Source organism: Microtus pennsylvanicus, chromosome 4 (assembly GCF_037038515.1).
Source record: "Microtus pennsylvanicus isolate mMicPen1 chromosome 4, mMicPen1.hap1, whole genome shotgun sequence".
NCBI classification, from domain to species: domain Eukaryota; kingdom Metazoa; phylum Chordata; class Mammalia; order Rodentia; family Cricetidae; genus Microtus; species Microtus pennsylvanicus.
This window is the reverse complement of record NC_134582.1, coordinates 24,458,420-24,471,772: the sequence shown is the minus strand read 5'-3', so window position 1 is coordinate 24,471,772 and position 13,353 is coordinate 24,458,420. Positions and strand designations below refer to the sequence as shown.

Sequence of the window (13,353 nt, the reverse complement as noted above, 5' to 3'; positions counted from 1 at the left end):
CTGCGTCCATGATGTGCCAGAAACAAAAATTGGCAGAGACTCAATGGTCAAAGCTCAGACAGGACCCAGAAGTTTCAACTCCGGCTCCCAGTTGCCCGAAAGCTCCCCAGCAGGCCAGCCTAGCCTCAAACTCTGCTCTGTACCTGGTCGTATCCATCCTTAAGCTGCAGAGACTTACCGGTCTCAGGGTAAAAGCCAGGCTGCCATAAGCCGTCAAGGCCTTCAGGCTGGCCCTCAGCTACCTCCCCATCCTTAATAAGATCTCAGCCTCACCTTTTCTCCCTCTGATATCCCACTTCAAGGTCTTTCTAGCCTCAGAGATTTTGCAAAGGCTGTTCCCTTTGCTTCAAACACTGTTCCCATTCATGTGTGAGCTTTCAACCTCAGGTAGGACCTGAAATATGTCTTCCCCGAAGGAGCTTCTGAGACCCGAACAAGAACTCTCATCTGCCCAACCCAGTATTCTCTGAATCTCTTTTATTGTACCAACCACATATTAGTATCAGTGTTGTTTCCTTGATGTTTGCTGGTGAGCTCTGAGGGATATAGGGACTGGTCACATAGTAGGTAGGTGCCCAGTGAACTTCCTTCATGCAAATGCATGATGGGAGAAACAGGACAGCCTAAGTGTAGTCATGAGAGGCCCCACAAACCTGTTGTGTGCCTTCTAACGGGTTCTGTCCCCCTCTGAACCTTAAGAGCCAGTGTTCCCATGAGGGAGAAACAATATAGTCTTCAAGGGCCCTGCTGCTGTATGTCCTTAAGACGACGACTTCTTCTTCTTCTTCTTCTTCTTCTTCTTCTTCTTCTTCTTCTTCTTCTTCTTCTTCTTCTTCTTCTTCTTCTTCTTCTTCTTCTTCTTCTTCTTCTTCTTTTTGTGGTTTTTCAAGACAGGGTTTCTCTGTAGCTTTGGAGCCTGTCCTGGAACTAGCACTTGTAGTCCAGGCTGGTCTCGAACTCCCAGAGATCTGCCTACCTCAGCCTCCCTAGTGCTGGGATTAAAGGCATGAGCCACCACTGCCCAACTGTCTTTAAGACTTCTGTGTGTGGTAGGAGGATGCACCGTGGTGCCCTGTGGTCCTGGGACACCGCGATGGCGTGGGGGAGTATATGAATCAGGGGTCTGGGGTAAGTGAATGGACATGTCCTGAACTCCAGATCTCCTGCCCTCCTGGCCTGATTCATTTGCTACAGCCTGGACCAGTACAGTCAGAAAAGACCCAAGAGTCTCTGTGGAAGGTGACTGGTGTCCCCACTGCTCCCCTCACCTGCTCAAAGAGTCTCCATACTGTGATTTCTGCTCTAAGTCTCTGGCTTTCCTGCTATGGGTGGAGAATCTACTATCCGCTCACTGCATGTAGTAGGGAAGGATGCTGGGGGTCCTGTAGCTCAGGCATATCCCCATGAAACCCTCCATCCTCCAGACCCGCCCATGGACTTGTGCTGAACACGCCCTTATGACACTTGAGATGGTCTAGCTAAGGTCTGGGACGTGCGCTGCTTCCTCACACCCCATACCTGCCCTGGGAGCTTTCAGGGCAGCTCCAGGAGCGTGGGAGAGCCAGCTGTGGTAGCTGCTGGCCCTGCCTTGTGAATTCTGGGACTTCTCCCATGGGGGCTCCCCTTCCGGCCCCTCGGCTCACCCAACGGAGCGCTGCTTCCTGCTATGACGGTGAGGGAGATGTTGAGGGTTTGCACATAGTCTGGACGCCCTCTCCAAGGCAGAACATGAGTGTAAATGTTGAGAGCCAGCCTTCGCTGCAGTCACATCTGGACCCAGACTGCAGGATCGCATGGCCTGGCATGAGCCGCTTCTGCCACGGCCCCTAACTTCGCTGTAAAATGAGTGTGTGGAGAGGCCTCCCTCCAGCTCTGGTCATGGACTCCTTTGACAGCAGCTCCTGGGAATACCTGAGGATCCCTTATTCTTTGTAGCACTCTTAACTGTTCTGCCTCGGGCTTGCAACAAACTCTGTGGGTCCTGTATGCCTCTCCTAGCATGTGAGCTACGCACTTGTATCCCTATTTTAAAGTCCCGAGGCTGGGGCATTCTGCGGGTCATACAGCTAAGAAGCAACTGGGCTGGTTTGGAACTTTGGACGTAGAGCTCAGCCCTTACCCCCTGAGTATGCCGTCAGACTGTGGGGGTGAGAAGTGTGGTGCCCCAAAACCTCAAGCCCCCTCTGAGCTCTCCCCATCACCCTCACTGTTTGACTGTAGCCAAACTAGCTCCTAGGGTATGGGCAGGGAGTGGATGTGCATGGTTTGCTCTGTCCACAGTGGGGCTAGGACCATGTTTGCCAACCCAGCGTGATGGTGCTACGTCATCCCTACAGCAAGTACAGAAGCACTTAGTGATGGGGTACTCTGAAAGAGAGAAGCCACCTTTGCCCTGTCGCTCTTCCAGGCACCATGCTGCTCTGAAGGACAGTGACGATCTCGGCAGCCCCTGACTGACCTGTGTTCTAAAGCAGGAAACTGAGGCTCATTCAGGTCCTCCAGCCTGGAACGGAGAGGCTAGAATCTGACCCAACTTTAGTCTCTGGGTGCCAAATCTACCCTCAGCTGTGACAGTTTAGCCTCATGATCCTTTGGAAGGACCCGGAGGCACTCTGTGTAGTTCTGGATCTCCTGCCCTCACCACCATCAGTGGTAGGAGAAACAGCTCCTGTGCCCACCAAGGGTTAATGGTGGTAGAGCTAAGTGATTCCAGATGGGCCAGCGGACAGGCTGGGCTGGCCGGAAATGGCAGCCCCCAGCTTCCCCTGGGGAGCCGCCGCCACCACTCCTCCCCTCTGTGCTGCATCTTTGGCCCCCAGCTGTCCCTGTTCCAGCATCTGCCATCCTCCCCTCCCTAGACAATATCCAGCCATGAAGGGGGCCTGCAGAAGAACATCCCAAAGTCCTGTGCAGCAGTGACCCCCAACTGAGAAACTGAGGCTCAGATAAGATAGGGACCCATCCAGTGACTGAAAGTCCAGGGCCAGGTGTCCTCACTTCCTTCGGGACTAAGGAGTGGACACTCCTTGCTTCCTGTATGCTATTCTGGTCCCTGCGATTGGTCTGAGAGTCCAGATGAGCACAACCAAATGAAATTCTAGGGTACAGTTTCCCCCTTCTCTTCACCTCTCTCTTTCTCTCTGTTTTGTGATTTGGGGCTCAAACCCAGGGAGCTGACAATTTCTGGTGGAGTCTTTGGCACAGGAAATTCCTGTGTAGGCTTGACCCTGTGACCTTCGGCATCATCCATGCTCCCCCCGTGACCCTGTGTGGACACCAAGCCCTGGGCCAGGCTCACCTTCTAGAGACTCATTGCCCTACATGGTCTGGGCCAGTCAGAGTCCCCTCTTCCACACAGTCCCGCCCAGTACTCTGTTGAGCAATTGCTATTGAGATAGGGTGGTGGCAAGTTCAAGAATGGAATCTCAGATGCCCCTGATTCCAGACCTTGGTGGGACTGGAGAAGAGATGGGGAAGTTGGGATATAGGGACACAGAAGATAAGGTAAAAAAGAGGACAGAACTTAGTTGTGCATGACCTGGGACACCCTTCTCCACATCTTGGAACTCAGTTTCCCCAGGGCTGGGGAGAGGTGGCTCTATTCAAGGCTCCCAGTGCTTTTGAAACAATACTCAGTGGATCTTTGAGGACTAGGGGTTTAAGACCAGGGAATCGGCCGGGCAGTGGTGGCGCACACCTTTAATCCCAGCACTCGGGAGGCAGAGGCAGGCAGATCTCTGTGAGTTTGAAGCCAGTTTGGTCTACAAAAGCTAGTTTCAGGATAGGCTCCAAAGCTACATAGAAACCCTGCCTTGAAAAACAAAAAAAACAAAACAACAACAACAAAAGACCAGGAATTAGAGAGGTGGGTGGAAGAGAAACAGCCAGGGGCTTCGGGAAGAAGGGCAGTGAGATGGACAGGAACACCATAGGTGGTACCTTATGCTAGGAGAAAGGCAGGTCAGGGTGCCTGTCTCTGTGAGTGTGCTTTCAGACAACCTAGTTCCACCCTTGCTGTTGCTGTGGGAGCTCAAGAAGCTCATTGAACTTGTCCTCGGTTTCCTTGCCCTAAAACAGGGCAAATAATACCTTTCCTGTTTTCTCAGGGACTTTAAGGTGTTAAAAGGAGGTAGGCATGAACACGTGAAGCAATGTGCTGGGTGAACCTGGGCAAGTCTTGTTCCCTCCTGTGCCAGTTCACCTCTGGGCCTTTGTTTCTTCTGGAGGAAACAAGGCTGATGTTATTCTTCTTGGGAGAGTTTCAGGGGCCCCAGGCCAGAGACTTGACACCAGAGCTTAACACACCAGGCTCTGCCAGGGCCGCCTGGAGAGTCCAGTCAGAAACGTGGCAGTGAAGCAAGGAAAGCCTTTGTATCTCCAGGGAGATAGGCACTGTCCTCCTAAGCCCTGTCTGTGGAACTAACAAGAGATAGAGGGGAATAATCTACAGCAGGGACCAGGAGGAGGGGATGCACAAACCAGGCTGTCTCCCACCATCCGGTGCTCCGGCTCCTCGTGCTCGCGGGGCTGGTCCTGTAGGGTCCCACTGGCTCCTGGGAGGTTGCCACAGCTTGCGAGAATCCCATCGCGCTTGGGGTGGTCTGCCTGTAAGACTGTCTGTTTTTGGAATCTAAGAGTATGCTGTTTTTTTTCTGACAGTGTCTCCCTGTGTAGTTAAGACTGGTCTTCTGGTGTGCCTGTCTGGGGTCACAGGCATTCTCCACCACTCTCAGCGGCTTAGTGGCTCTAGTCTCGCATTGAGTGTTTAGTCAGACACTCCTCTGATGATTGACTCATCTGTATGCAGAGATGGACAGGAATCAGACCCAAAGTGTAAGACAGCCTGGAGACAGCTCCAGCCCCAGGTGAAAAGTCAGGACTCCGTGATAGCAGCCTTGAAGGCCCTATGACCAAGTGCTATCTGATCGCCTCCAGCCTCCTTCAGGTATCCTCTATGTCGGCCACTCCTCTAGGGGCTCCCTGCTTGTCTGGGAATGTCTCTCTGACTCAGGTGGTCTCGTACTATAGTACAGTTCCTCACACAAGGCGAATGTTCAGTGGGCTTGTTCACCGAGTCAGAGCTGATCACACAGCTCATCAGTCCTTCCTTTACAGATGGAGAAACTAAGGCATAGAGGGACACTACACCCCCTCCCACCCCAGGTGCTGTGCTGAAGGGAGACTCCTTTTGACAGGCAGCAGGCAAGTAGAACAGGCCACTCTAATACAGTGACTCAGTGGCTGGCGTGGGCAGCGGAATTTCTAAACATCCCCTCACATCCTGAGCAAGCCGGTGGAGGAGGGAGGGAGCAGAGAGAAAGGAGGAAGAAAAACAAGAAACTTGGGGGAAAAGAAAGAGAGAGGGAGAAAAAAAAAACCTGAAATTGAAAACAGACACACGCCGTCCACCCTCCCTACTCCACCTCCCCCCCTTCCCCCAGCTTGGCCAATCAGAATCGGCCCTGCAGCCTTTCCCCCAAAGTGTGTGGTGTTGGGGGGAGGCACGTAAAGCCCACAGTGGTGTGAGCGCTGGGGCTGACTGTGGTCACAGTCCCGGCTGCCCTATCTGAGACTTAAGCTTGCTCTGGGAGTAACTTTGAGAAAGAGGAGAACAGAGAGGAGGCCAGAGCCTGACCGGGCCCAGACCAGTCGTCAGCCTTCTGCCTGCCAGCGAGACCCAGGGCGGCCCCTCCAGGCTGTTCCGCTCCTCCCAAAGGATGCATTTGGAGTGAGGAGGGGCCGGGCTGCAACTCGCCCCTGAGCACCCTCTCCGTTCCCTTGACTCTCCCAGGGCTTGCCGCAATCAGGCCAGCCCTTCTACTGCTGTCCGTTTTGGGTCCAGCAAAATAACAGAGGACAGTGAGGAGGACTTCCTGGAGGGGGTGATAGCCCACAGCAGAAGCCATCTGTAGCCTGGTAAGTTCAGGGAGCAGAAAACCCATCCCATGTCTTCTTGTCGCCTCTCCGCCCCAGCCTGTGCCTCTTTATGCAGGGGGGGGAAAAGGGAAACATTGTAACAAAATCAGAGGGGAGGAGGGCAGGAACTCCCCTTGATAGCAGGGCTGTCCTTCTCCCCCCCACACACACACTTATGGTTACCTGCTGCTCCCTCAATGCTGCTGCCTGGCAGACCTCTTCGGACACCCCCAGAGCTTTCTGGGTGCCAATTGAGCAGGACCTCCAAGGCACAGCAAAGACTGTGGAGGATGGGAGAGATAGCAGGGCCAGGGGAGGGTGATCCAGAGGTGGCTAATAGTTTTCGCAGACGTGGGGACCTCAGGATCCTAGCCCCTATCCCTTGGACCAAGTCTTGTGCCTAAGGCTTAGTCTGGCTTTAGGCCAGTCAATTGCCAGGCCTACTTTAGAGATTTTAAATAGATTTGCAAATTTTCCAGATTCCTAAGACGTCCTTCCAAAACCCTAGCCACTGAGAAAATTCTGGGTCTCAAAGTTTTGGATGGAGGGAAGTTTACCAACTGGCCTAGTGGTGCTGTGGCTGGGGTGGGATCTAGTTCTGGGCTATCAGGTTGGGGGGCTGCTCTGTGAAGGGGGTGGTTGCTGGCCCATTTCCTGCTATTCCAGGTCTGTTTCCCAGTTCGCTCTCTCCCTCAGGACTCTGCTCCTTCCCTTCTACTCTATCCTAAAATCTGAACAGAGTCTCATCACAATTCCCTTTTGCCCAGATCTCTCTGCAGCTTCCTCTTGCAGAAGGAATGTCCCAGCACTCTGAATGTCCTCTGGGATGCAGGGATGGTTTCTTCCTCTACCTTGATGTGATGACCACCGAACCAACCATAGCTCAGCCCATGGGCTGAAGTGACTCTAAACTTCCTCTACCCCACTGCCCCAGACTGGGACCCTTGGTTCCAGCCTGGTTTCTTGGTTCCAGATGGTTAGATTCCAGGATCTGTGAAAGGAATTTGCACCACCCTGCCTGTGGGCATTTGCCCACCCCTCCACCCCTCTTGCTTGGAATGCTCTTCCTCATCACTTCCTTCTCCTGGTCCCTCTAACCATACCTCTTCCAAGGAGCCCTCCCTGCTTCCTCCAGTCTTCAGGCGCTTGCTGTGCCTTTTCTACTAGCAACCCTGACACCCGGCCTCTCTGCTGCTCACAGTTTGCCCACCACAGCCTGTTCGGAACCAGCTCTGGCTGCTTTGCAGCCTCAGTGCCTGACCCTGGGTTGGAAGTGAGAATGTGGTGGCCAGGATTCCCTAACGCCTCTGACAGGCCTTTCTAAAGTGACCAGTCCTCCCCTGTCTCCAGGCAGGTGCCCCTGGAGCCCCAGCATAGGGGTCACACCGTCACAGAGGCACTGGCACAGGCGAGCCGGGTGCACACCCACTTTGTATGCCTTGTAACAAGGCTTCAGAGTCAGTGTTGTTATCCCTGTTTGCAGACGAGGAAACCAAAGCTAAGTGACTCCAGACTCACACATCAGCGCTAGTGTTTAGGCTGAGGGGGAAGCAAACCAAACTCTGTGCCCCATACATCCTGGCATTGCATCATCTGGGCAGTCCCACTCCTCCTGCAGTGCTTCCTCCCGGCCTCCATCATCCCCAACAGAAGCTGTAGCATCAGGCCTAGATGCCCCAAGATCCCCCATCTCTGGTCCTGAGCGAGGAGGGAGGCTGTCTGGGAAGCAGTTCAGACCACAGCATGGCAGTGTTATCAGCAGCCCTCTTTCCTCTGCGGGGGGGGGGGGGGAACGGGACGGGGGGGGGGAGATGGACGGGTAATTGCTAGCAGATGTAGGGAGGCAGCAGGAAGCCCAGGGGATCCAAATCCGAGCCTATTCTTGCATGAGCACCCTGTGGGCGTCCCTGGGCTGCTCAATACCTAGGGATTGTGAGCCATATGGTCAACACCAGGTGTTTGTTTTGAGGCAGGGCCTGGCTGTCCTGGAACTCACTCTGTGGACCAGGTTGGCCTTGAACTTACAGAAATCCCCTGCCTCCGCCTCCCAGAGTTCTGGGATCAAAAGTGTGCATTACCAAGCGTAGCCAGGTGTGGACTTTTGATTCTGCTGTTGCCTCAGTGTGTGGCCCCGGCCAGCACTTTGCCTCTCTTAGCCTCTGTCTTCTCTGTGAACCGGGTTTACCAAGATACAAGGTGTGTGCCTGATCTCTGTAACCTGTCGGGTGGGGCCTGTGACCACAGCTGAGAGCAGAACATGCGCCCTCCACTTTCTGTGCGTGAGCATCCGGCTAGAAAAATGATGTACAACCCTAAAGACCTTTGACTATGGAAAGGACTCGTATCTAATACCTCTTTCTCCAGATCCAGTACACAGGCTGACTCTGAGACTAGATGCCCTCGGGCTGTAAGGGAATCTGGCTTTTGTTCTGGATAGGCCTTGTGATATGGAGAGAAGAGAGAAGAGACAGACAGACACACACACACACACACACACACACACACGCACACGCACACACACACACACACACACACACACACAGAGAGAGAGAGAGAGAGAGAGAGAGAGAGAGAGAGAGAGAGAGAGAGAATCACTAGACATTCAGGAAAGGCCCTTCTATTTCTTCCAGATGGCTCTGGATCCCGAACAGTAGGTCCCTGGAATGGGACTTTTTCCATAGACAACTCACTGTGGAAGCAGGGAGATGGGAGAAGGGCGTGGCACCTCCCCAGGTCCCTCTGTGGCACCTCAGCTAACATGAGCAGAACCAAGTCCTGAACAGTTAGTTATTATGAGTGTTTTAACCATGTTCCTGCCTTGAAGAGACCTTGAAGTTCTCTCTTTGGTCCTCAGTGCTTGGCATTCAGGAATCTGCTAGGTTAACAAAATCTTGCCATCTCGAGGAGTAGATACAAATTCTTCCCATTTTAGAGATGGGGAAGTGCCCAAAGAGGCTAAATCAGTGGCCCCGAGTCCCACAGATAGGAGGTAAGAGGATCTGGGATCAACATTTGGGTTTTCTGATTTCAGAGCCTTGTGAGAAGAGGCTGGGTGGGACCTGGGACCCAGCATAAACTCCGAGGACTGGCCTCCTCTGTCCTCAGCATTCCAGAGCGGGGCCTCAAGTCCCAGAATACCATGTGACCATGGGCCTCAGTCCTCCCTCAGTTGAACAAAGAGGTTGACCTCGATGATCACTAAGCTCCCTGCCACCACAGAACAATCCCAGGATTCCAAGCCCTGCCAGAGCAGATTGGCAGCCGCACAGGCCCTGCTGTGTACTCAGGGATCATGCATATTTAACTTTACAATGAAAGAGTTTTTTCTTACCCTGTCTCTACACATTGCAGAAAGAGGTCTGGATCAATGACTGCTAATGGAAAACCTCAACCTATAATAAGGAGGAGAACTTTCTAAACAGGAGAGGGGCCCTTTAATGTGCTCAGTTTCCCGTCCCAGGACATATTCCTGCAGCCTGTTTTCCTGAGAGCAAGGAGGTCTGGGAAGTAGGGTGTGAGGGCTGTATAAGAAAGATCCTGTATGTCCTTTTCGGGGCTGAGCTTTGGTTTGAAGAGGAAGTAGGCTTGGGCCCCAAAGAAAGAGGGGCATTAGCAGAAGTGGTGGAAATGGATGCCCAGGGACCCACCTCTGTGGGATCAGATATAGAATTCATACACTTGCTACTTTCTGCACAGAAGCCCACCTGGTAACCCCTCTACCACCAAGTCTTAAATCCAAAGACTCAGAAAACAGCTTTCTGAATCCCCAGACTTGGCTCCAAGGCTCTTCTACTCCCAAGCACTTTCTTGGGGGCTCAGATAATGCCTGATGCAGGTGGGTGAAAAATCAAAGTATGTCTGTGTACAGCTTTAATCACATTAATACCCTCACTCCGGCCTCAGCGTACGCCTGTTTGATGTCTTGATGTTTGGCACTTTCATCTCCTAGAGGTCCAGCTTCTCCGCTCTGTGATGGGCAGCACTGTCCCTGGGGAGGGTCAGAGGCTCAAGAATTGCCTGAATGTCAGAGATGAAAAGAGTTTCGGGACTCATTTGGTTTGATTTCACTACGGTATGGGGGTGGACCCAAAGTCAGAAAAAAAAAAGGATCTATCTCAAGCTATGCAGACCACAGGTGCTGGAGCATGCCCGTGTCCATATCATCACCTAAAAAACAGAGGCATCCAGGCACCAGCTGCTGTCTGTGGACCAGGCTCCTCGACCCTTGGGGGTAAGGCTCAGGACAGATACGTACAGAAGACGAACAAAGCTAACCCCCACCCCTACCTTCTCTCAGGGTCTCAGGTATCTGAGGCTGGCCTCAAACTGGATTTGTAGCCATGGCTGACCATGAACTTCTGATCCTCCTGCCTCCACTCCCTGAGTGCTAGGATTATAAGCATGCCCCGCTGTGCCCAGTTTCTTGCAGGGCAAGTGCTCTGCTCACTCAGGCACAACCCAAAGAGCCTGGAGGATGCGAACCCCCGGGTGTGGTTTTCTGGGTCAGAAGGCTTCCAGGCCCATCACTTCTCCATTCTGACCATAGTTTTCTCTTCTACGAAGAGGGAAAGAGGAGGGAAAGGGGTTGCTGCAGAGGCCCTCCCAGCTCTGCTTTTAGCACTCAGTGCCCCTCCCATGTGTCATGGCTGCAGTCTCTTCCTCCTCCTGTATACAACGTCTTCTGTAGCCCACGCTTGCTTGATATATGTACTTGAAGTTAACCATGAATGTCTGACCTTCCTGCCTCCACCTCCTGTGTGGTGGAGGTTCAGACGTGCACCACCATGCCCAATTTATGTGGTGCTGGGGATCGAACTCAGAGTTTTTTACATGTTAGGCAAGCACTCCACCAACTGACCTACACCCCGGCCCTTCTGCCAGGCTTATTATGGCTGTTTGCCACATTCGTTGGTGACCTTGTTATTTTCATTTCCTGGAAAGTGGGTCTCCGAGAACTGTGGTACCACCAGCTCTTCTTCTCCTGAGCATAAAAAGTACAGAGATAGCAGGGATACCCAGACCACTCCAGAGGGACAAGAACCAGCTTTCTAAACTGGCCACAGATGCCCTGGCTCCTCTTAACCCTTAGCATTGGGCTTGAAGGTAAACATTCAAGCTCAATGATATGGGCCATTCTAGTCTTACCTGTATTAAGATTACATTAAGAGTGTATTACCTGCGCCTTTATCAATGCCCAACCTGGGTCTGTCTACTGAACTATAGTGCTATGGTGAATAGGAAATTAGTGGCCGTCAAGAGGGATGGATGGATAGATGGATGATGGGCAGATGACCTTCCCTTTATTCCAGGACCAAAGGTGACTTCATCAGCTCTGGCCCTCATGAGGACCCTGTGCTGAGAAGGGCCCACACTTAGCATAATGCCCTCAAAGCAGCATTTTGAAGCTACAAATAACTTTTAAAAATTACCTCGCCCCCTTACTTTACACCTGCCCCACAAACTACATAGCTGCTCCTGCTGGGGACTTCTGTCTGGGTTTAGCATGGCCTCATTCTGGAAAATGGAGTCTCTGGCTCCACCGTTCTTATGCCAGCTCACAACCCACCCCATATACCTGCTCATGCCTCTCCTACAGGCCCCACCCCCACCCACGCTTACCATTATGACTTTATCAGTGGCTAGTCATTCACCATCTCTGCTGAACCCCTAAAAGTCTGTATATTGATAAACCCAGGGCAAAGCCCAAATTGTCACTCAGTACCCTGAACCTTTCCCAAAGACTTGCCCTCTTTTCCTGCTGGTCACCTATCACTTTGCAGACGAACCCCAGCTCTAGCCTAACAGATTCATCACCGCCCTTTCCCTCAGACGCCTTCCCACTTCCTCAATGTGGCTTACACAAGAGCTCTGTGGAGTAGCCTGCCCTGACATCATCTGTCCTAGAGCCCACGGAATCATAGTTGCTGCCGTGTACTGATTGGGACAGTATGCCACCGGCATCATTTTGAGCAGTCATAGCAATAGCAGAAGGCTGTCATGCCACTCCTCAGAACACACGCTCAGGCAAGCTACACGCAGAGTGGTCACACAACTGTCAGCTGCGAGGACTGGGATGTGGGTGTGGTGAGCTCCCATGCTGTTTCCCTGTCCTGGGTGCCATCAGGGACAGCTCGCTCACTGGCTTTGGGACACTGTAGGTCTGTCTGTCCTGTTCCCACCAGCTGCCAAGAGGAAAGAGTCACCCTCGTCTGCCCAACCCAGTCCCCAGCCTAGAGAGCAGTGTTGCGAGGGGACAGCTGAGGGCAAGGCCTGCGGCATGGAGGAGTTCACTCCATATAGCCGTTCTATCCCATGCTGCGTAAGCATCAATGGAGTACCTACTATAGGCTCAGTCCCATAATGGGAATTTGGAGAGGTCCCACATAATCATTAGGTATGGTCCCTGAACTGTGGGGAGTCAAATTCGAGGGACAGAGAAGACTTAGTTGACAGCCGTAGACTGGGAGACATCATCAGATTTAGGAATAATAGCTGAACAAACTCCTGAGTCTCAACGTAACACACGGGAGAGCTTCCCTGGAGCCTCCTGTGCCATCTGGTTTACCACCTGCATCCTCTCCCTGACCAATCTCGTCTACCAGGTGTCAGCATTCCAGACTGGCCAAGTGACTCCGCTCCCGTGGGTGGAGAGGGAGGGAAAAGGTGGTCTCTGACTTCCTATGGGGTACCAGGCCCTCTGCCAAGCATTGGCTTGTGTGAACTTCATCCACAGGCCCTGTGACTCAGCGCACAGGCCTGGATTCTAGCCTAGAGGACAAGCCACGAGACAGTCTAAGGGAGAGCCAGAGGGCAGAGCCTACAGGAAGGGATAGGGAAGATGCTGAGAAAATGCCGGGGTGATGGAAACGTAGACGCTTTCCCTCCCGGTTCACCACCCAGGAAGGCTCTGAGGGGAATCTCAATGCTCTATAATTGGCACAGCCCTGTGGTGGGCTTTCTCCATAACCAGTGGTTCCTGCCTGGTCTGCAGGTTTATGGGCTGGTGCGGGAAGGCCGCGCGCTGGTGGGTCAGTAGGAGTGGGATTCGAGGCCTGCCCCCTGCCCACTTGGCTCTGAGAATGCATTCTCCCCGAGGCCCCCCAGCCTACGGTTGGTCCCGATGGCAGCGGCCAGGGAAACAGAAGGTTTGCTTGTCTGTGCCTGCTGCACCCTCCCAGCCCCAGCCTGGGACCCCTCTCAGGGGCTCCTTCAGCTGCCAAGGCCTGGTGTTCTCAGTTGCCATGGCATCAGCCCGAGATGAGAGTTGGGGGAAGGGAGAGCAGCCTGGGGAGGTGAAGGCTGGAACTCTGGATTCAGGCTCTGGTGTTCTGTGTCTATGCTAGAGGTGCTAGGCCGGTAGAGGCAGATCCACAGGCCCTGGCAGCACACTGAGCCAGACTGCCGAGATTATCTGTCTCAGAGACCTTAGTGACAAGA

The 13,353-nt window shown here is 53.1% G+C and overlaps 1 protein-coding gene across 2 annotated transcripts in view; it reads left to right on the top strand.

Moving 5' to 3' along the window:
* The first annotated feature begins 5,514 nt into the window (after positions 1-5,514).
* Positions 5,515-13,353, top strand: part of Pdgfrb (platelet derived growth factor receptor beta) — a 38,193-nt gene continuing 30,354 nt past the window's right edge. The window contains exon 1 of one of the 2 annotated variants that reach the window (XM_075968542.1): positions 5,515-5,916. The gene's annotated coding sequence lies outside the window, so the exon portion shown is untranslated. The remainder of the gene's footprint in view (positions 5,917-13,353) is intronic. The other variant, XM_075968541.1, reaches the window with a different exon arrangement.